Source organism: Abramis brama (genome assembly GCF_963993115.1).
Source record: "Abramis brama genome assembly, chromosome: 22".
NCBI classification, from domain to species: domain Eukaryota; kingdom Metazoa; phylum Chordata; class Actinopteri; order Cypriniformes; family Leuciscidae; genus Abramis; species Abramis brama.
The window spans coordinates 12,793,731-12,814,770 of NC_139984.1; the positions used below are offsets into that span (position 1 = coordinate 12,793,731).

The 21,040-nt window shown below is 38.3% G+C and overlaps 1 long non-coding RNA gene across 2 annotated transcripts; it reads left to right on the forward strand.

The window, feature by feature from the left end:
• Nucleotides 1-43: 43 nt before the first annotated feature.
• LOC311072706 lies at nucleotides 44-4,852 on the forward strand. 2 transcript variants are annotated; one of them, XR_014604043.1, is made up of 6 exons: nucleotides 44-1,989; nucleotides 2,364-2,401; nucleotides 2,958-3,121; nucleotides 3,306-3,370; nucleotides 3,535-3,631; nucleotides 4,000-4,852. It is a non-coding gene; the product is annotated as an uncharacterized lncRNA (long non-coding RNA). The 2 variants fall into 2 exon arrangements; XR_014604042.1 differs by having other exon boundaries at nucleotides 44-2,401.
• Nucleotides 4,853-21,040: the final 16,188 nt, after the last annotated feature.

The following is a 21,040-nucleotide window of genomic DNA, read 5'->3' on the forward strand; positions in this document are numbered from 1 at the left end:
TTAATAATGCATTAGCAAATGTCAAAATGAAAATGAACTAAGATTAATAAATGCTTAAGTATTGTGCATTCTTAGTCCATCTTAACTAATATAATAGTTAAACCTACATTAAATGAAACCTTATTGTAGTGTTACCAAAATATCTGTAAAAGTGTTGGTGTCAGATTCCAAACAGTGCGTTCAGATGTTCGTTCATAATCATTGTTAACATCCCCTCTGCAGTAAAATGTTAAGAACTACCATTTTAATAACATTACAGTGATATATACGCTTTAAATTTTTTTAAGCAGATTACGCAATAAATAAATAAATAGCCTAAATAAATAAATAAAATAAAGCAGATTACGCTACATTCAAGAACACAAGACGTGCCAAAGACAATGAATTAAGAAGCTGCACTTATTTTGCAGCTTCTCTTATAGCCTACATATAACGCTTTTCCGTTTCGGAGTTCCCCACAGGAGTGTTAAAAAAAAAAAAATCTTATTTTTTATTTCAGATTGTAGCCTACACGTTGTCTCCGCGGGTGTAGTACACTGTGGTCAATGTAGTTCGATTCACAAATAAATGACTCTGTTGAGAGGTTAGTGAATCAAATCAGAAACCCAGCTGGCATTCGACTGACCTTAAACGTTTAAATGTGGTTGAAATAATGTCAGTTTATGAAAAAACATTAATTCAACGTCAAAACAACGTTGAACACCAAATGGTTGAAATGGTGTTGTTAACTCACTATGGATTCAACATAGAAATATAAATAAAATTTGAGTTGTACGTCAAATCAACATTATTTTTACAACCATGACTTTTAAACATTTTGTTGAAATATATCAGTAGAAAAATAACGTTGTTCCAACATCCAAACAATGCTGATCAATTAACTGTTGGAAAAGTGTTGATGCATGAATAATGATACAACGTTGAAAGATCAACTCTGAATTAAACGTTTGTTAAGTAACATTAATTCAACGTCAAATCAACGTTGAACACTAAATGGTTGAAATGGTGTTGTTAACTCACTATGGATTCAACATAGAAATATAAATAAAATTTGAGTTGTACGTCAAATCAACATTATTTTTACAACCATGACTTTTAAACATTTTGTTGAAATATATCAGTAGAAAAATAACGTTGTTCCAACATCCAAACAATGCTGATCAATTAACTGTTGAAAAAGTGTTGATGCATGAATAATGATACAACGTTGAAAGATCAACTCTGAATTAAACGTTTGTTAAGTAACATTAATTCAACGTCAAAACAACGTTGAACACTAAATAGTTGAAGTGGAGTTGTTAACTCACTACGGATTTAACATATAAATAAAAATACATTTTTGAGTTGTACGTCACATCAACATTATTTTTTACAACCATGACTTTTAAACATTTTGTTGAAATATATCAGTAGAAATATAACGTTCCAACATCCAAACAATGCTGATCAATTAACTGTTGAAAAAGTGTTGATACATGAATAATGATACAACGTTGAAAGATCAACTCTGAATTAAACGTTTGTTGAGTCGTGATAAAAGCGCTTTCTAATGTTACATCTTTTTTTATTTTATTTTATTTTATTTTTTTTATTGCATAACACATTTGTTACAATTTGCCGAAAAAAGAAATTGATCTTGTAATACAAAAATCATTAAGATACAATTCACGTTTTCATAAGGAATAAAAAAATAAATAAAATAAAAATAAATACACATCAGCCAATAGATAATTGAGACGCTTTCTACATCTCCCGGCGTACTTTGAGAGCAACTCCAGTCTGATTGATCATTTTGAAATGGAATATCGTTCAATACAAGAGCTTGATTGGAGGACGGCGGTTGTCCATCACACAAATGTGATTCTATTGGCTCTGACGGTTCCAGACAACACCCGATTGCGCATGCGCGAAGTGGGTCTGTGTCGTCATCGTCAGGCAGATTCTGACCTGGACCGGTTCGGAGTGAATTTGGGGGTAACAGCTCAAACGGTAAGCAATTGTTTTGAAGTCACATTTTATAACTAGAAAATTCCTAAATAAATTTGTGTGTGCCTGACTCTGGGCCGTATATTAATACGTATTGTGTTAATTAATATTGTGTGTATGGGCAGAGACTAGTTTAACCGCGAACCGCCGTTGTGTGCTAGCTAACCGCCGTTATCTGTGTGTGTGTGTGTGTGTGCGTGCGTGCGTGCGTGCGTGCGTGCAGGCTAGTTTAACCGCGAACCGCCGTTGTGTGCTAGGGAGTGTGTGCGCGCTATGGATGTCTCTGTTGGTCGAACGCGGCACATTGACACACTTTCCATCCACAAACTTTAAAAATAAGGTTGAGATTTCAAATTCTTCTTCCTTCTCTTTTCCAGAGATTTGGAAGAACACGACTTGAAAGTCTCCTTCAACGGTGAGTTGTCCCCATACCTAACCCAACCATCTATTTGAATCTGAAAGTAATTTAACCCTTAAAACAAAAATCATTTACATTTTTGTAAAATTTAAATACAAGTTGATGTGGAAGATATTATTTAAAAAATGATGAGCACAGCCCTCATTTGATTGAATGTTTTTATGACTTATTTTCAAATTGAATGATTTTCTTTATAAAAAATTTAGGCTTAAAAATATTTAGTTTTTATATTTTACACTCCCAGATGTATCACAAAAAATGGAGACGACAAAATGCACAATTACACGCATTGGTGGAGTCTAGTGACAATTTTCTAGTGAAAATTGTCTAAATACAAGTTATTTTTTAGGTGTCTTATTTTAAGTGTATGAGGTTTTTTTTGAATAGAAAATAGACATTTGATTTGACTAGAAATATCATAAATATTCTTGTTAATATTTTGAGTTTTTGCAGTGCATTTTTATTGGGCAAATGAAAAAACTTGGATTTTGTGGTGTAGAGCGTACTCAATACATTATAAAAATAATAATCAATCAGTTCTTTTTTTGGCTAGAATTCCAGAAGAGAGTTCTTAAGCTCCTTGTCAAAATCAAGGATACAATTCACGTTGCCACCTCATCTGCTGGAACAAGTTATGAAGTGAAGCCGGCAAACACTGAAGAAGAGCTTGAAGCTTTAGAGAATCGCTTGGAGGACAAGAATGAGGAAGCAGAACTGGTAAGTTTTAAATAATTAATCTTGTAAAGTGCTGGCAAAGTTTCATTATGACAATTGGCTTGTTCACTATGGTGACCACTACAAACTCCTCGTTCTCATCATGTGCCTGCTTTGTGGAGGTCTGGACTCTACTGACCACTTTTTCTGGTTATATTTTTAATTTCTTGTTTCTTGTTCTTTTCAGAGTAAACATCTGAAGACGTTGGGAGGCGTTGATGCTGCAGACCATGTGAAGAAGTCAATGGCTGCGTAAGTAACTTTGTTCCTTTTTTGCATTAGTTTACAGTGATGTTCCCTGTCATATACTGTCATGCACTCCCCCCACACACCCACTTACTCACTCTCTGCTACATTTTCATAATGAACTTGATTGCAATATAATATTCTAATATAAATCTCTTTTACCATGGCAGAACTATGACAAATAAAATGATGGCCATAATGAGCCTCAGAGGAAGAAGTGGGAAGGTTGCGGGTTCATGAAGACCAGTCTCTACAAGATAATCTGTGGTGAGTTTGCTTTAACATAGTAGTTTTGTAACAATGTTTTAAATAATTGAATATAGTAAGCAGAATAATAATTCATAAGAAATGAAGAAATCATTTTAGTTGGAGGACTCTACAGAGCATGCTCTAATATTATATATAATACTCCATTCTGGGCTCTAGACTAACTTCTCTACCAGCAGCACTGGTTCCTACCAACTGCCTTTTGTTGCTTGCCCAAGCACATGATTATCAATGACCTTGCACATTGATAAATACTAATTTATATACTTGAAACATTGGCAATTCCACAGAAGTTGATATTTGCAAAATATTTTAATTTGAGAGGTTAACGTTTGCTAATAATGATCTGTTTTTTCCCCCCTCATCAGACGCTGTCTTGAGCTCATTTGATACAACTACAACAAAAGCAGACGAATACATGGCCAAATACTTGAAATATGCACCAGAGAGGATAGGTGGCGGTGGCAGAAAGAAGTAACAAGAAGGGAAGATTTAACCAGCCGTGTTCAATGTTGCCCAATGTTTGGGCCGTTTTTCTAAAGGTTAAAGTTCGGCACGTGTAAAATGATGTTGTGTGAAATGTTGGCACACTTGCAGCCATGCAATAAAGCACGTTTCTTACGTCAGTGAAATGTCTTTATTAATCTTCTTCCTGGTCTTGCTTTGACCAATTGGCTTCTTCCTAGCTGACTGTGTGTCCGCAAACTTAGTGTTTATGTATCCATTTCAAGGTGTTTGGTGTTATTGTTGAACAGATCAATACTTTAGTGAAAACAGTTTAACAAAATAAACTGTTGAAAAGCAGGACTTTATAGTGACGTTGAAATTTCAACGTTGATTGGATTTGCAAAATCTAAACCAAAATCAATATTGATTCAATGTTGGCGAATTCACCTATGTTGAAAAACATGACGTTGGAATGACGTTGCTATTTCAACGTTGATTGGATTTGCAAAATCTAAACCAAAATCAATATTGATTCAATGTTGGCGAAATCACCTATGTTGAGAAACGTGACGTTGGAATGACGTTGCTATTTCAACGTTGATTAGATTGACGTTGGAATGACGTTGCTATTTCAACGTTGATTAGATTGACGTTGGAATGACGTTGCTATTTCAACGTTGATTAGATTTGCAAAATCTAAACAAAATCCAACGGTTATCCAACACTGACACCTGACGTTGATTCAACACTGACTCTACGTTAAAATGCCAGCTGGGAAGAGTCGCCTGTATAGAGAACTATGGCGCCGAAAGCGTAGTCCGACTCCTATGATTCGACTCCTATGAACTAATCACTCGTTGAAAAAGACGAATTGACTGACTAAATTTGAGCACAGGAATATAACTCAATATCATTTCATTAGCCAAAATCCAGTGCACTGGATAGGCCTACAGCACAGCAGTTTTTCTAATAAAAATAAAAAACACTCAAATTTATCCTAAAAAGAGACCGTAGTTCATCAACACTCTCTCCGGGACCGAATGGATATTATGAAGTAACGTAAACGTATTATCATCGTAAACATCTGATCTAACGTTAGATATAAAACAACACTATATTTATCTTGACAATTAATACATAAAACAGCACTATAACAACAAATTAATTAAATTACTTACTCGTTTTTTCAGATGAATGATTCCTCTCGAAAACGTTGGTCTGCGTCTGCAGCCTGCAGGATCTTCCTCAGGATTTAAATTAACCGCCAAAACCTTTTTTCAAGTGGCCCGCTTGTGACAAAACGAACTCGGGCCGATGGTAAATACACACAGCTATACCGAGTTATAGCGCGAGTACAACTGCTTTCAGCCGACACTGGCCCTTCATAAAAAGCCGTATATGAGCCAGCGCGAGTACAACTGCTTTTAGCCGACACTGGCCCGTTCATAAAACGCCGTATATGAGCCAGCGCGAGTACAACTGCTTTTAGCCGACACTGGCCCATTCATAAAACGGCGTATATGAGCCAGCGCGAGTACAACTGCTTTTAGCCGACACTGGCCCATTCATAAAACGCCGTATATGAGCCAACGCGAGTACAACTGCTTTTAGCCGACACTGGCCCATTCATAAAACGGCGTATATGAGCCAGCGCGAGTACATCCGCTTTTAGCCGACACTGGCCCTTCATAAAAAGTCGTATATGAGCCAGCGCGAGTACAACTGCTTTTAGCCGACACGTGGCCCATTCATAAAACGGCGTATATGAGCCAGCGCGAGTACAACCGCTTTTAGCCGACACTGGCCCATTCATAAAACGCCGTATATGAGCCAGCGCGAGTACAACTGCTTTTAGCCGACACTGGCCCATTCATAAAACGCCGTATATGAGCCAGCGCGAGTACAACCGCTTTTAGCCGACACTGGCCCATTCATAAAACGCCGTATATGAGCCAGCGCGAGTACAACTGCTTTTAGCCGACACTGGCCCATTCATAAAACGCCGTATATGAGCCAGCGCGAGTACAACCGCTTTTAGCCGACACTGGCCCTTCATAAAAAGTCGTATATGAGCCAGCGCGAGTACCACTGCTTTTAGCCGACACTGGCCCTTCATAAAAAGCCGTATGTCAGCCAGAAGTGTTGTGTACACAGTCGGCACGACTCTGGCCCATTATCTTTTCACCGATGCCGACACTGAGCCGACAGTAACGCATTTCAGCCGGAATCGGCCCAAATGTGCTTGCTATCTGGGGCACGCCACTCAGAGCAGGCAGTGTTTTATGGTAAGTTAATATGAATGTTTACTTATATTTTTAATAAGTTGTGGTGGTAGCAGCAAGCTAATTTCACTGTTCAACATAGTCTTTGATAAGTGTTGGGGATAACGTATTTATTCTGTGAAACATTAATTAGCCACAGCTAGCCGGTTAGAATTTTTGACAAAATGCCGCATCCCTTAGTTGAAATTAAACCAGCTATATGCAGCCTTTTTGAAATATGCAGTTTAAATTCAAAATTCATCATGTAATTATCGTAGGCCTATTCATTGTGGACGTTGCGTAGCCTATTTAAAAGTGAGAAAAGCGTTTTGTATGAAATCCATAAGCGCAGTAAGTTATCCCTCACAGGGCTCGCACATAAAATCAGTGGGAAATGAGTCTCTAATGTAGGCTAGCTGAGTTGTGAGTGAAAAGTCTGCTGACGTAGTTTTAGAAATACTCGTCTGAAGAAGTGACTGAGGTAAGTTCCAGCACAGTCTGCGTGTGTTTTCTGTAATGTCGCTAACCATCGTTTCTGCCAAAAAAAAAAAAAGGCTTTCAAGAGCTTGATGTAGCCTAGTTTTTTTTAGTAAATGTATGACTTGGAATCTTTTTATAAACATCGACTGAGGAAAGGAGAAATAAATGGACAGGCGCCAGTTTTGAGAAGAAAAGTATACCCGTTTAGTTGAACGAATGATCGTCAATAGGCCTATTTAAAACTTAAAAATGTAAACTTACATGATAGCCTACCCTACCACCATGCATGTCATCTTTCATTTTATTGTGTGTAGCCTAACATCTAAACGAGGCGATCATCAGCGCTGCCAGTCAGGAGATTAACGAGCATCTTTGTGGTGGGTTTGTGAGTTTTAATGTTAAAGACACTATCAACATTACAGTAATATTTTACTTTTAAGTAATGTTTTATTTTAATGCCTTAATGTTGATAATATTATATTATATTACTCTTTTATTATTATTAGCCTACTATAATTAAGTTTGCAAATACTGAATACACATTATTGCAATAATTTTATTTGCATATTCAATAATAAATTGATACTTCCACAAAAAAAGCTTAACTTGCATGTCAGTTTTATTGCAACACTCTAAGTGATTGTCCGGGAAGCAGACACACTCTGTCAGTTTAAATCTAGACTAAAACGCATCTATTTTACCTGGCATTCATATAGAACATTATACATTTCTATTATTCAAATCAGTTAAATGATTATTAGGCTGCATAGGTCAGCCGGAACCTGGGACACTTTCCTATAACACCTGATGTACTCATTATTTAATAAGAAGAATGGCATCTATGCTAATGTTTGTCTTTCTGTTCATTCTAAAGTTTACTGAAGTCAGCCGGATCCGGGCCGTATCCAGATCAGAAGGTGGACCTGCGCCTGGACCCATCCATGACGCATCCCTGAAGGGCCAGCCTCATCAGCCCTGTGAAGGCCTCGTCGACACGACTGATCCTCAACAAACTCGTCTCCATACCGGTGTGATGACTCCGACTTCCAACCAGATGGAACTGGATAAATATTCTGAATGTTCTTATTCAATCTGACCTCTGACCTGTAATGCTGCCTGAATCATAATTATACACTGTTCGCTCGATGGCCAGAGGAGAACTGAACGACTGAGCCTTCTTCCCAAGGTTTTTCTTTCTCCGTTCTGTCACTGATGGAGTTTTGGTTCCCTGCCACTGTTGCCTTGGCTTTTGGCTTGCTTAGTTGGGGACATTTAATATTCAACAATATTATTGATTTGCCTTAAGGTGGACGATGGCCCAATTTTCATCTAGAAACAAACTTTGTTGTATTATATTCATGTTACAGTATCACTGTGAAGCTGCTTTTATACAACCTGTATTGTAAAAAGCGCTATATAAATAAAGATGACTTGACTTGTGTAATCAACAGGTGAGGACCAACATGGTTGAATATTTACAGAATGAGATGACTGGAGAATTGCTGCACATTCTGTGCCTCAGGGAAGAGACGAGGGGGACATGTCAGACCTTTGACATTGATTAACATTTGTATTCGATAAAGAAAAGTATTAAAGAAATGTATAAAATAAAATAAAAATAAAAATGAGATTGAAATCACATATACTGTGGCCTCTCTGGCTTATTGTATTACAGAGATAATAATTATTTTACTTTCGTAATATAACAAATATTTGTTACTAATTTTATTAAGGCAATGAGACAAGAAATAACCCAGCACATGAATAAGACTTAACCCAGCAAGAGGGTTACAGAGTAACAGAGTGCAGTGATCACCTATTCTCTCTGTTCCAGTGAAATCACAAAATAAAGTGCAACTATATACTACACCATTTTTGATATACATGTACAGTATACCGATATACAGATGCAATTTTGACTTGTTCGTTTATAAAAAACTGTCAACATTTTTCTCTTTAAAAAAAAACTCCAGTTTTCTAGTGGTGATAAGGGTGACTAAGTGATAAGGGGTGAATGGAACGGAAACGAAAATGAAGTAATCAAGACAGCTTTACTTAGAGCTGTCTGCTCTCTTTAGCTGTCATGTATCTCAGTCTCTCACACTCTTACATCATGCTGCAGAAGGTTCTCAGCTAAATTAATTCCAGGCAATGTGTTTGTGAATTCCGAGCTGTCAATAACACAGAACTCGGCACAGGCGCTATAGGCGAAGATATTGCACACTAGAGGGCACTCACTTGCTTTGAGTTGGTCTTTGACAGTCTTATGCCTATATGCTTAGATGAAAGGAGATTAAATATACATTATTGAAGCAAATCCAGAACTTGCCCTAATATAAGAGGAAAAAGTGACCCAAGGTATATATATATATATATATATATATATGAAGGATTATTGAATGAATACTGCATACTTTGGTTTTCCAATCTTTTTTATATTTTTGAAATCTATTAGATGTTTTAAATATACTATTTTCTAAGTTAACTATGTTACTCAATACATGTCCAGCTATAAATGGTGGTCTTCTTGACTCTATCTAACCTGAACATTTTGACAAGGAGTAAATCATTTATTACTGTTACGACAGCATGGTGGAAAGTAAATATTTTTCTATTTTCTCAATGTATAAAAAGATTGGTCATATATTGAACCCTGTTATAGTATACAAATATAACATTATCATTTGGTCCCAAATGTTGTTTTTTGTAAAACTATTTTTTATTTTGTAATGTAATTGAGGCTGAAGGCTGAAGGCGAGTTGAGGACCTATGTGCAGTTTAATTGACAAACCGTGAGCCAGATGCACAACAAACAAAACTAGGACATGAACTAGAGCAGACTTGTACTTGACTTGAACAGCCGGTTACAAAGACAAAGCTAGACAAGGCACAATGGAAACATAAGGGATATACTGTATATACACACAAGGACTAATGACATATCAAGACACACCTGAAAGTAATGAACACAATGAACCAATAAGAACATGACATAAGAAAAAAAGGAACCAATGAAAACAAGACAAATGAAGCAAGGAAAGCACATGACAAGATAACATGAGGGAATTATTTCAAAATAAAAGACATGAAAACATGAATGTAAAAAAAAAAAAAACAGATGTGAAATTTCATTTTAGTCTATTTAATATTGATATTTCTTTCGTTTTGAATGGTACAACAATACAAAATGACCAATTTTGAAATATTATTTTTTAAACTGTTTTTGGACTGTCCCAACATTTTGTTTCAGGGTTCCTTAATGTTTTTCATGCACAATTTTGTCTTCAAGAATATTCAGACAGATCCGACAAGTTATTTAATAAAGGATTTTGTGTGTTAATAATTAATCTACAATTAAAGTACAGCAAATGAACATTCAAGCCGGCCATTGTGCAGACCTAAGCCCGCTCCTTCTGCAAGGCGCTGAAGCATTTAAGACCGGCTTCAGAGCATTCTTATTAGCATGCTGATGAAACAAAAGCACTCCCGGAGAGTGGTCTCTGATCTGCCTTTCCGCTATTGTGTTTTTTTGCTGAACAGGACCTCCAATGCTGCTCGTAATTATTTTAACAACTAATTAATTAATTTGTTCCATTGTTCTAATTTTAACCAATCAGAGGCCCAGAAAATCATCAGTAATGATGGCAACACTCCATATCTTCACCTAAAATATTCTTAACCTTCTCTGAAACAGAAAAGAGAATGATTGTTTTACTGGTGAAAATGAATTATATTAATGCCACAAATTTCACTGGCACTTTCCATCATTGTGTATTTGCAATGAAGTGCTTATAACCTTCATTTGCAGCAAATAAAATGTTTGATCCAGGCCATCTGTTGCTTGAAAGACTTACAATTCAGTATTTGTTTAATTCATAGCACTTAAGGGAAGAAACCATGGTAACAAGTGTTTAGGTGACAAATATGATTATCTTTTCAATCCTGCATTATATACTATTCACTGGACAAAAAGCTTGTTTTCAGAGCTTGCAAGCATAGCCTATATTAATTATTTCTTCTCACTAATGGACTGTCACACTAGATAAAGCATGTTTACATTCGGTCATTGCAAATTATAGTTTTATTTTCTGTTCATGGCTTTCATAAACTGATTTACATGAAGATTTGAGAATTGGTGGTGCTCCAGTGTTCCAGTGCCTTAACAACCATCGCGATAAAGCAAACAACTGCATTGAGGAGGCCATTCATGATCTTATGTGACCGTTCATTGTAGCTGTCAAAAAGCTTTTAGTGTCAACCCTTTGGTAAATATGGTGAATGAAGCTGCTCTGAACATGTGTAGGCTAAATGTGTGGCAGGATGATTGACAGCTCTTCGGCTGCCTTGTAACCTCAATTTGATGATCGGTGGCTCCAGCATGTAGGAAATAGATCATGTTTAGCCTTTCTGATATTGGAGTCTTTTCAGAAGAAAACTGCTTTCATGTCAAGTGGGTTGGGTGAGACTTTAAAAAATGTACTGTAGCTTGAACAAAAGATTTGTTAGATAAAGAATAACTTTAAGTATAGAATATTGCTTGGTTTGAATAAGCCGAGGCATCTCAACTCTGGCCTTTGAGATCCACATTCCTGCAGAGTTTTGCTCCAACATTGATTAAACTCAACTACCTTTCTAGGGCTGCGTCCAAAAGCTTAAAAATGCTGCCTTTCGAAGGATGCACTGGAAGGAATGCATCAACGTCCGAATCCTATGTTAGCTTTACTTCCTTTCTCCTGAGATACCCTCATCTGATCGATTTTTTGAAGACAGCATAGATGTATCCTTCACTGCCTTTGATATCCCACAATCCTGTGCTTTCCATTCTGTGACAGTTGAGCTGAAAAAATAAAGATGGTTGGTGATCAGTTTGTGTGTTAATGTGTTTTTGACCAACATTTTCCACTTTTGATATCATTTCAAGCGGGAAATTACAATATTCTAGTCATTAAAAATTCATTAAATTCAGCTCGCGCTATTTTGTTAGATCATTATACCATTACACTGCCTCAGTCAGCTACCTAAGCTTTCGAACGCTAGGAATCCCGAAGACCGTACTACCAAAGACAGACTATTTTGAATGGGGAAAAGTGCAGCGCTCAATATGGCGGAATAAGTCCCACCTTCTAAATAAGAGCCAATCGCTGATTGGTGAAGTCATCGCGTCACTGCAGCTGCCGTTAGATTAGCTTGATCCAGCCTGAAAAATATTTGTTTTCTGTCATGATTTGTGCGTTTAGAAACAAAATTTATTGGTGATATCAAATATGAAACTTAATCATAAGCTTGGCGAACAGTTTTGGAAAGATGGCCGCCGAGTGAAATAACTTGCCTTAAAGGGACTTTGGTACTACTCTCTTGAGGTATTTATTTTGAATAAGTAATTGCTTTAAAAAAGGAAGTTCTATATAGGATGAGTGTGTGTAGTGAATGTAATTCGGACGTACTACATTCACCATGTTGTCATTATCATGTGACCTACCAGCATCAGTTACATAGCTTCACTGCCATTCATAAATCCTCTCCTGTGGCCTCATGGGATAGCAAGGTGTCCACCGTATCAGAATCTCGACGGAAGAAGTAAGTCATTTACTAGTAATTTTGCCGCTCTTGCCGGCGGCGGTGTGAACGTACAGTTAAGATTCCCTGGATTCACTCAAAAACAGTGGAATTTTATGGGAGTGTGCTTTAACTAATTAAATCCTGTGTTTGTTCTTTTCCTTCATTTCATCACATTCAAACTGAAAACAAACAAGCCTAAAGACCATTTCATCTCCTGCTTATATGAGTAAACATTTCATTTGACTCATACGCACAGAAGTGAAGTGGACCAGAGAAATTCACTGGAGCATGCAGAACTTTAAAGAGATATCAAACCAACAACCAAATCAAATATATTTTTACATCCTTAGAAGAAAATGTGAGTGCTGTTTGCGAGTACAAAAGTTGCCCTAGTGATGCTACAGTATAGGGTGTTCTGGGTAGTTCTAGGGCATTACATGTTGGTTGTATGAGTGTTCTAAAAGTGTGGTCGCATTAACACAATTTTGAGGACAAAAAATGGCATTCGATGGCATTGTCTATTGACAATAGTTGCAAAGCTCACACAGAAGTCACTTTCAAACCAAGCAGCTTTCTGTTGGTCAATGCGGCAAATTCGCTCTATGCTAAATTCTGTATGTAGAAATCTTTTACCCACATGTGCTATTCCAGATCACATGGATTCCAATTTAAATGACTTAAGGCCAGTTCACACCAAGGACGATAACGATAAAGATATAGTTCTAAAAATCGTTCTCAATATTAGATAGTATGATTCCCGATAGGGATTTCCTGCAATGATGTGTGTTGTCTACTTCTGCGGGGCATATTTGGCGTGTCTGCATGAGAGCGCCCTCTGGCTTTCAGATGGAGCAGCATTTACTACTAATCACAGAGCCGTGCTTCACTGACAAGCTGCGCATTAAATAATCGCAGCCTTTGCCAAATTGTGTGCGGTTTCATTGCAATTAATCGTGCAGCCCTAGTTCATACCCTCTGAATAAATGGGGTGAGAAGTATTACCTCAGGTATCCAGCACTCATTTCAACAACATTGTCTTGCTTCCTTCGAAGCTGCAGTGAAAAAGATTGTTGTTTTTATTCCACTATATTGACTACGTCAGCTAAATTCACTGTTAGATTATTAGATAGATTACACTTGCTTCACTCAAAACATAGCATGCTGAGGACATCTGCTGCTGCAATAAGAACAGCAAAAACATGTTCAATGACGTTGTACACACTTTGAAACCACAGCTCACGAGCTTAGAATAAACAAACCGTCATTGTTCGCTGGTGTGGGTGCAAATATAGTTATCGTTATGGTTACCTATATAGTTATCATTCTTGATGTGAATGGTCCTTTAGTCCTAAAAAATTCGCTGAACAATGGGAAATGTGACCAAGTGGTTTTTAATCATGTTGCTATACAGTTGCTAGGGTGCTCTGGGTGGTTTCTTACTAGCCCAAGTCAAAAGTCTCTTCGATTAAAAATAAAAACCACAATAACAAAAATATATATATATTCTTACTATTTATATCAAATATACTTCCAGGACGTTTCACACAATTATAAAATATAGCAGGAGGACCTTGCATTGTGACAGCAGAGATATTATTTTTAGAGAGCTCTCCAGAACAGCTCACCATACATAAGAAAATAATAAAACTATTTTAGAGAAATAGATGCAATACAGTTTTCCTCATGCAAGCCTCAAGCAGCTCAATGCTTGCACCAGTATCCCAACCTTGCACCTCTCACTGAGCCCTTGGGTCATTTAATATGGAGATTATTCACGTAATTCATCTCGACTAGAATTTAATCTTGTGTGTATCAGGTTACTCAAAGTTGCATCACACTAAAATTGCCGGCGATAGACTTTTGCACCAGACAATATACAATTTCCAGCTGTGAATGCTTTTATGAAACAAAAACTCCAAAGCTAGATTTAGCTCCAGTGAATGCAGTCTGTGAGGCCTGTTATTGTAACACATTAGCATATTGATCCTACGGTCTCAACACTTTGTGCTCTACAGCCTCATTGTTTCGCTGTTTAGAAATGCATCCACAAACATCCTGCCTCAGCAGTGAAGCGGGGAAAAGAGCAGTCTGTTGAAAATAAGTGCTGAAATATTTATCCACGATGCATATTCAGCTTTTTTGACCACAATTTGACTGTGATCCATCTCCATGAGCAGGTGGATTAATAATTGAGCCCTAGTTAAATAACTGACAAATGAGATGGCCACGTGAACAAGGAAAGATATTATCGAGGATGAGGTGCAGACGAGAAAAGAGAAAGAGAAAAGCGGATTTCAAAACACGAAGAGCAATATAACTGCCAAAATTGGTTGCATCCAAACCGAACCAGCATTTATACCAACTAAATGTGTTTTTTAGAACACATGTAGAAGCGTCCCAATTGCAGATTTTCTGTTGGTTTAATCGCCCATGTTGACTTAATGCAATTCCCCCAGTCATTAACACTCAAATGAGAAGCTTATTGTTGCAATTAAGGCTGCATATACTGGTTTTAATGAAAAAGCTGGTTTTATATATAAAAGTCTACCATTCTAAAGGTTGGGGATGGTAAGATTTTTTAATTTGCTTAGCAAAAGTCTCTTATGCTCACAATGACTGCATGTTTTGATCAAAATTATAGTAAAAACAGTCAATATAATAGTCATTTTGTTAAATATTATTACAATTTACTCCAGCCTTCAGTGTCACCTGATTCTTCAGAAATCATTCTAATACGCTGATTTGGTGATTTGGAAAATAATGTTGAAATGATAATACTTTTTCGATGAGTAGAAAGTTTAAAAGAACAGCATTTATTTAAAATAAAAAAGCTTTTTCAACATAATAAAAGTTATTACTGTCACTTTTGCTCAATTTAATGCTAAATAAAACGATTTTTTGCTATTTCTTTACAAAAAAATAAATTATATTATATTATATTATATTATATTATATTATATTATATTATATTATATTATATTATATTGACAATTGAGGCATGACTGTCAACTTAAATTTACAATGATGTGCATTTCTACTTTCTAACCTAATCAGGTCTGACTTAAACAGTGTTTGGAGAAAATATTTCAATTAAGAGCGGTTTGATTAAATCTCAATTTACTGGAGTCAACGAAGCTTTGCCTGACTTCCAATCATGTTGTGCCGTGAATCTCAAGGCCAGATTGACATTTGGAAGTGTTTAGACCCGCCACCTGCTCCCTTCTCATTTCCCTCCCCGTAACGGGAAACGCAAGCACAGACGGAGCCGCGGTCTGTCTGGGATAAGTTATCGTCGTCATGTGCCTCCGCGGGCCACGTGGTCCGCCTGTCATCCAGCATCCCACCAACTCCACGGACCAAACTGAATAAGGATTTATGTCTAGGATGTTGTCCTCTCATTAAAGTCCACGATGGACTCTCTTGGAGAAGGTAAATTCAACCTGCTCAGACGTAATAGACCCCTCCACCATTGCACAGCACTGCGCAATGAGAGGCAGAGAGGGCTATTAGTCTTATGCGGCTCGACTAGCAGCAGGCAGGATAATGAACTAAGGAGAGGGTTAGGGCACCCAGAGGAAATAAGGCTCGCACTGCAGAGGTAAATTCTCCATAAGAGACAAATACTTTGAGGAGCATGGGCCTCGAACTGACAAGGAGAGACATAAAAAAGTTTCTCAGTGCTTATTGAGTGGGAATATATTTTCACATACTTATTCATTTGTTTGTTTATTCCTTCATTTAGGGGGATTTCAGATGTTTTACCAGGGAAAAAAGCGTCGTCTTGAGAGCGTATTTTCATTTAAGAGCGTATAGCCTCAAGGCAAGGCAAAGGCAAAGTGCTGTGACGGGAGTCTTAAATTGCAACACATCTACAGTGTGTAAAGTGTCTTGCTCGGTTTATTTATGAATGTGTATTATATCGGCACTTAAAGCCGAAAGTTATACCTATAACTTCGCATTTTGGGAACGTTATTAAATTGCTGTCATTTTTAATAGGGTAGGAAGTGATATGGGGGGCGCTCATCCGGATTCTTCAGATTGAATGCGTATTACGCCCTCCGAGAAAATGAGCTATATCTTTTACTGTGAAAATAAAGAACGGTGATAAAGCAAGAGACTGGTATTTAGGAATATATTCGCACTGTACTAAATATGATGCATGATGTTTTTCATTAGGCAAACCCGTCTGTGGAAGGAATACGACTACAATCAAACAGCCATTCAAAACGGAAATTACCATCTAAAACCATTTTCAGAATACATATCCGCCTTCGGCGAGTACAAATAGATAGTTGCTGCAGTGTTTTGTGGGTTCCACGAGAAATGGTCCTCCTGTGGTCATAACCAAAGAGGCAAAGAACAAAAATGAGATGTATGGACAGGATTGCGCAGTGATGACCTTACGTTAATTTCCTTTAGGATGCTGAGTAAGCTTTGCCTGGAGCGCGGAGGGTTCTCTACATTCCCTTCCAAACTGGATGAAGACCAAGTCCCTGTCTGCGTTTGTTTTTGTCACCCTGTTCTCAACGCCAGATGGTTTGACAGTCTTGCCAGGAGCTGTTATTGCCTTCATAGATATGCTTCTCTTGACAGCACGTAAGTAAACTTAAGCTAAAGGCAAGAGAGGGTAATTACACATAGACTAAGCTGAGCTCCATTCCAGTGATTATGGCACTTGGCACCCATTGCTGCGAACTGGATTTGATGGGATTGAACTACAGAATGTTGCAGTTGTTGCTGTATTTTGTAGCGATGTCATTGGTTATGCTTTTGTATGTGAAAATCATTAATCTTTAGAAAAAAAACTGGACTAACCAGCGGAACAATGTCATTGCACAGCATCTCAAATGTTGGTTTGATCATTCTGAAATGCCCAAGTCAAAGTCTGTCATCAGAATGATTTGGTTTAATTCCCCATTGTACTTACAGTGCACTTACCTAAGAAAGTACTGGGTAATATAAGGTAACATCTGTTAAGGTTAGGTTTAGGGGTAGGTTCAGGGTTAGTACAGTTATTACCCAGTTATTGCAATTACTATAATAAGTACATACCCAGCTAACAATTTTTGGTTCCCATAACGTTAGTTTCTGGGAACGTTATTTTATTGTTACATAAAAATAAAACCAAAAAAGAACGTTCCCCTAACGTAAGTATTTGGTTCCCAAAAAAATAACCAAAAAATAACATTAGGGGAACGTTCTGTGTTAACTGGGTAGTAAAAGATTGGGTAAAAGAGCGGCTTTCTCGATTGCAGCAACTTCCATTTTTATTGGAAAAAGGCTGCTTTATTTGCAAATGTTTTGTGATATTCCAGTTTTGACCGTAAGCTAAATTTGTAGAAGGAGAGGAGCTAAACATGCTTAATCTAGCATCAACACAAAATGTCATTTCCCTAAACTGGATAACAGCGAATGCTTTCATTGAGTAAAAAATGTTAATTAGAGATTCTATTACCCTTATAAAATGCTTAACTATAGATGGCTGAGTACATAAAGTGCAGTATAAAGTGCACAGAGTACTGTACATAATTTGGGAGACAATTGTTTGGAATTTTTATTCTATTTATTATCTCTTTTTTTATCTTTATTTGTTGTCTTCCTAACCTTGTTTCGGGAAGCAGACACACCCTGTCAGTTTAAATCTAGACTAAAAACACATCTCTTTAACCTGGCATACACATAACACATTATCAATTTCTATTATTCAAAATCAGTTAAATGATTGTTAGGCTGCATAAATTAGATCAACCGGAACCAGGAACACTTCCCATAACACCCGATGTACTCGTTACATCGTAAGAAGAAAGGCATCTAAGCCAATATTAGTCTGTCTGTCTCATCCTTATCCCGAGGTTAGCGTAGACAGCCGGATCCAGTCCATATCCAGATCAGATGGTGGACCTGCACCTAGACACGACCACAACACATGATGTAGTCAGCCGGATCCAGCCCATATCCAGATCAGATGGAGGACCTGCACCTAGACACGACCACAACACATGATGTAGTCAGCTGGATCCCGCCCATATCCAGGTCAGATGGTGGACCTTCACCTAGACACGACCACAACACATGATGTAGTCAGCTGGATCCAGCCCACATCCAGATCAGATGGTGGACCTGCACCTAGACACGACCACAACACATGATGTAGTCAGCCGGATCCAGCCCACATCCAGATCAGATAGTGGACCTGCACCTAGACACGACCACAACACATGATGTAGTCAGCCGGATCCAGCCCACATCCAGATCAGATGGTGGACCTGCACCTAGACACGACCACAACACATGATGTAGTCAGCCGGATCCAGCCCACATCCAGATCAGATGGTGGACCTGCACCTAGACACGACCACAACACATGATGTAGTCAGCCGGATCCAGCCCACATCCAGATCAGATGGTGGACCTGCACCTAGACACTACCAGAACACATGATGTAGTCAGCCGGATCCAGCCCATATCCAGATCAGATGGAGGACCTGCACCTAGACACGACCAGAACACATGATGTAGTCAGCCAGATCCAGCCCAGATCAGATGGAGGACCTGCACCTAGACACGACCACAATACATGATGTAGTCAGTCGGATCCGGCCCATATCCAGATCAGATGGAGGACCTGCACCTAGACACTACCAGAACACATGATGTAGTCATCCGGATCCAGCCCATATCCAGATCAGATGGAGGACCTGCACCTAGACACAACCACAACACATGATGCAGTCAGCCGGATCCAGCCCATATCCAGATCAGATGGAGGACCTGCACCTAGACACGACCAGAACACATGATGCAGTCAGCCGGATCCAGCCCACATCCAGATCAGATGGTGGACCTGCACCTAGACACGACCACAACACATGATGTAGTCAGCCGGATCCGGCCCATATCCAGATCAGATGGAGGACCTGCACCTAGACACTACCAGAACACATGATGTAGTCAGCCGGATCCAGCCCATATCCAGATCAGATGGAGGACCTGCACCTAGACACGACCACAATACATGATGTAGTCAGCCGGATCCGGCCCATATCCAGATCAGATGGAGGACCTGCACCTAGACACTACCAGAACACATGATGCAGTCAGCCGGATCCAGCCCATATCCAGATCAGATGGAGGACCTGCACCTAGACACGACCACAACACGGCCCTGAATGTCAGCAGAGACAGTGTCTACTAGACAATCCCCTGTGAAGGCCTCGTCGACATGACAGATCCTCAGCAGAGACCACAAGAACCAGACAGGTCCTCCCCACAGACCCTATAGCCAGCTTCGGCTCCATAATGTGTAGTGAAAATTTGGTTTGAAAAATTGTCGTATGAATTAAACCTTCGGTGTCAGTTGCGTCACTTCACTGCTATTCACAACTCCTCCTCTGTGGCCTCAATGGATAGTAAAGTGATTTTAAATGTTCACCTACTGTTTTTCAAATACTATGCATTTGGAAATACTACTATGTTGTACTGTTTTTTGCATACTAGGGAATTTTCGATTTCGGCCACTGCAACAAAGTGTTTTGTTCCTAGTGAATGATTCAATGATTCACTCATAAAGGCATTCATTTTTCTCCATGGACTAGAATTGTTGGACTAGAATTCGAGGACTAGAATTAACTGCTGTAAAAGTAGCCTACTTATACATGTCTTCTGTAAAACACAGGGTGCTATGTGCTCTATATTAAAATGATAATAGTGTAGACACTGTTACATCAAAGAAAAACCTGCTAAGTACTGTACATTATGTAAATTTAGTCACCTTTATTTATATAGCACTTTATACAATACAGGTTGTTTAAAAGCAGCTTGCCACAGTAATAACAGGAACATGATGCATTTCGGCTGTTGTTCAGCTGAAGTCTGTTCGTGTTGATTCAGTTTCATTGTAAAGATCATCAATTATATCTATTTATCTATAAGGCAGTTCTGAAAAAAAAATGTCATCGTTCAGCTCAGGTTAGTTATCATACATCAGCGTCAGTACAGTAAGATCAATAATATTGTTGAATATAAAGTGTCCCCAACTAAGCAAGCCAGTGTTGACAGTGGCAAGGAACCCAAACTCCATCATGTGACAGAATGGAGAACAAATATCACCATTGCTGCCTTCTACTGCACAAAGGCTGTGGTTATAACCAAGAATGAAAACCTTAAAAAAAACTAAATGTCTGACAAAAATGACCTCCCAACCACACAGATATAATGCTCAAAATATTTCTGACATGGAAACAAAGTCAAACCTGTTTCAATTGGCACGTGTAAATCGGGGGCCTAATGGCTTCCCGGCTTAACGCACAAATAGCAGTCATGCCTCCCAGCTTCCTCATTAGCATAGTTAATCCTGTGTCTTGAAGAGGCTTGAGCAAAATATTCCTCGCAGGCAGCTTCACACAACAAGCGCCACTGATACAGTACATGAATAAATTACGGAGATAATTAAAGGAAATGTCAACGCGGGACTGGATGGAGCGTTATTAATGATGGCTGCATTGGCTGGGCTGTGTTAAAGTATCCTAGGCTGAAGTAAGCATGATTAATGTGTGTTTAATGGCAGTGGGGAAGGAACACGGCTTCGGCTTTAATAAAGAGAGCTTATTTTACAGGGGTTTGTCTCTGGAATTGACCTGTTCTCAACACCCGGAGGAGAGAG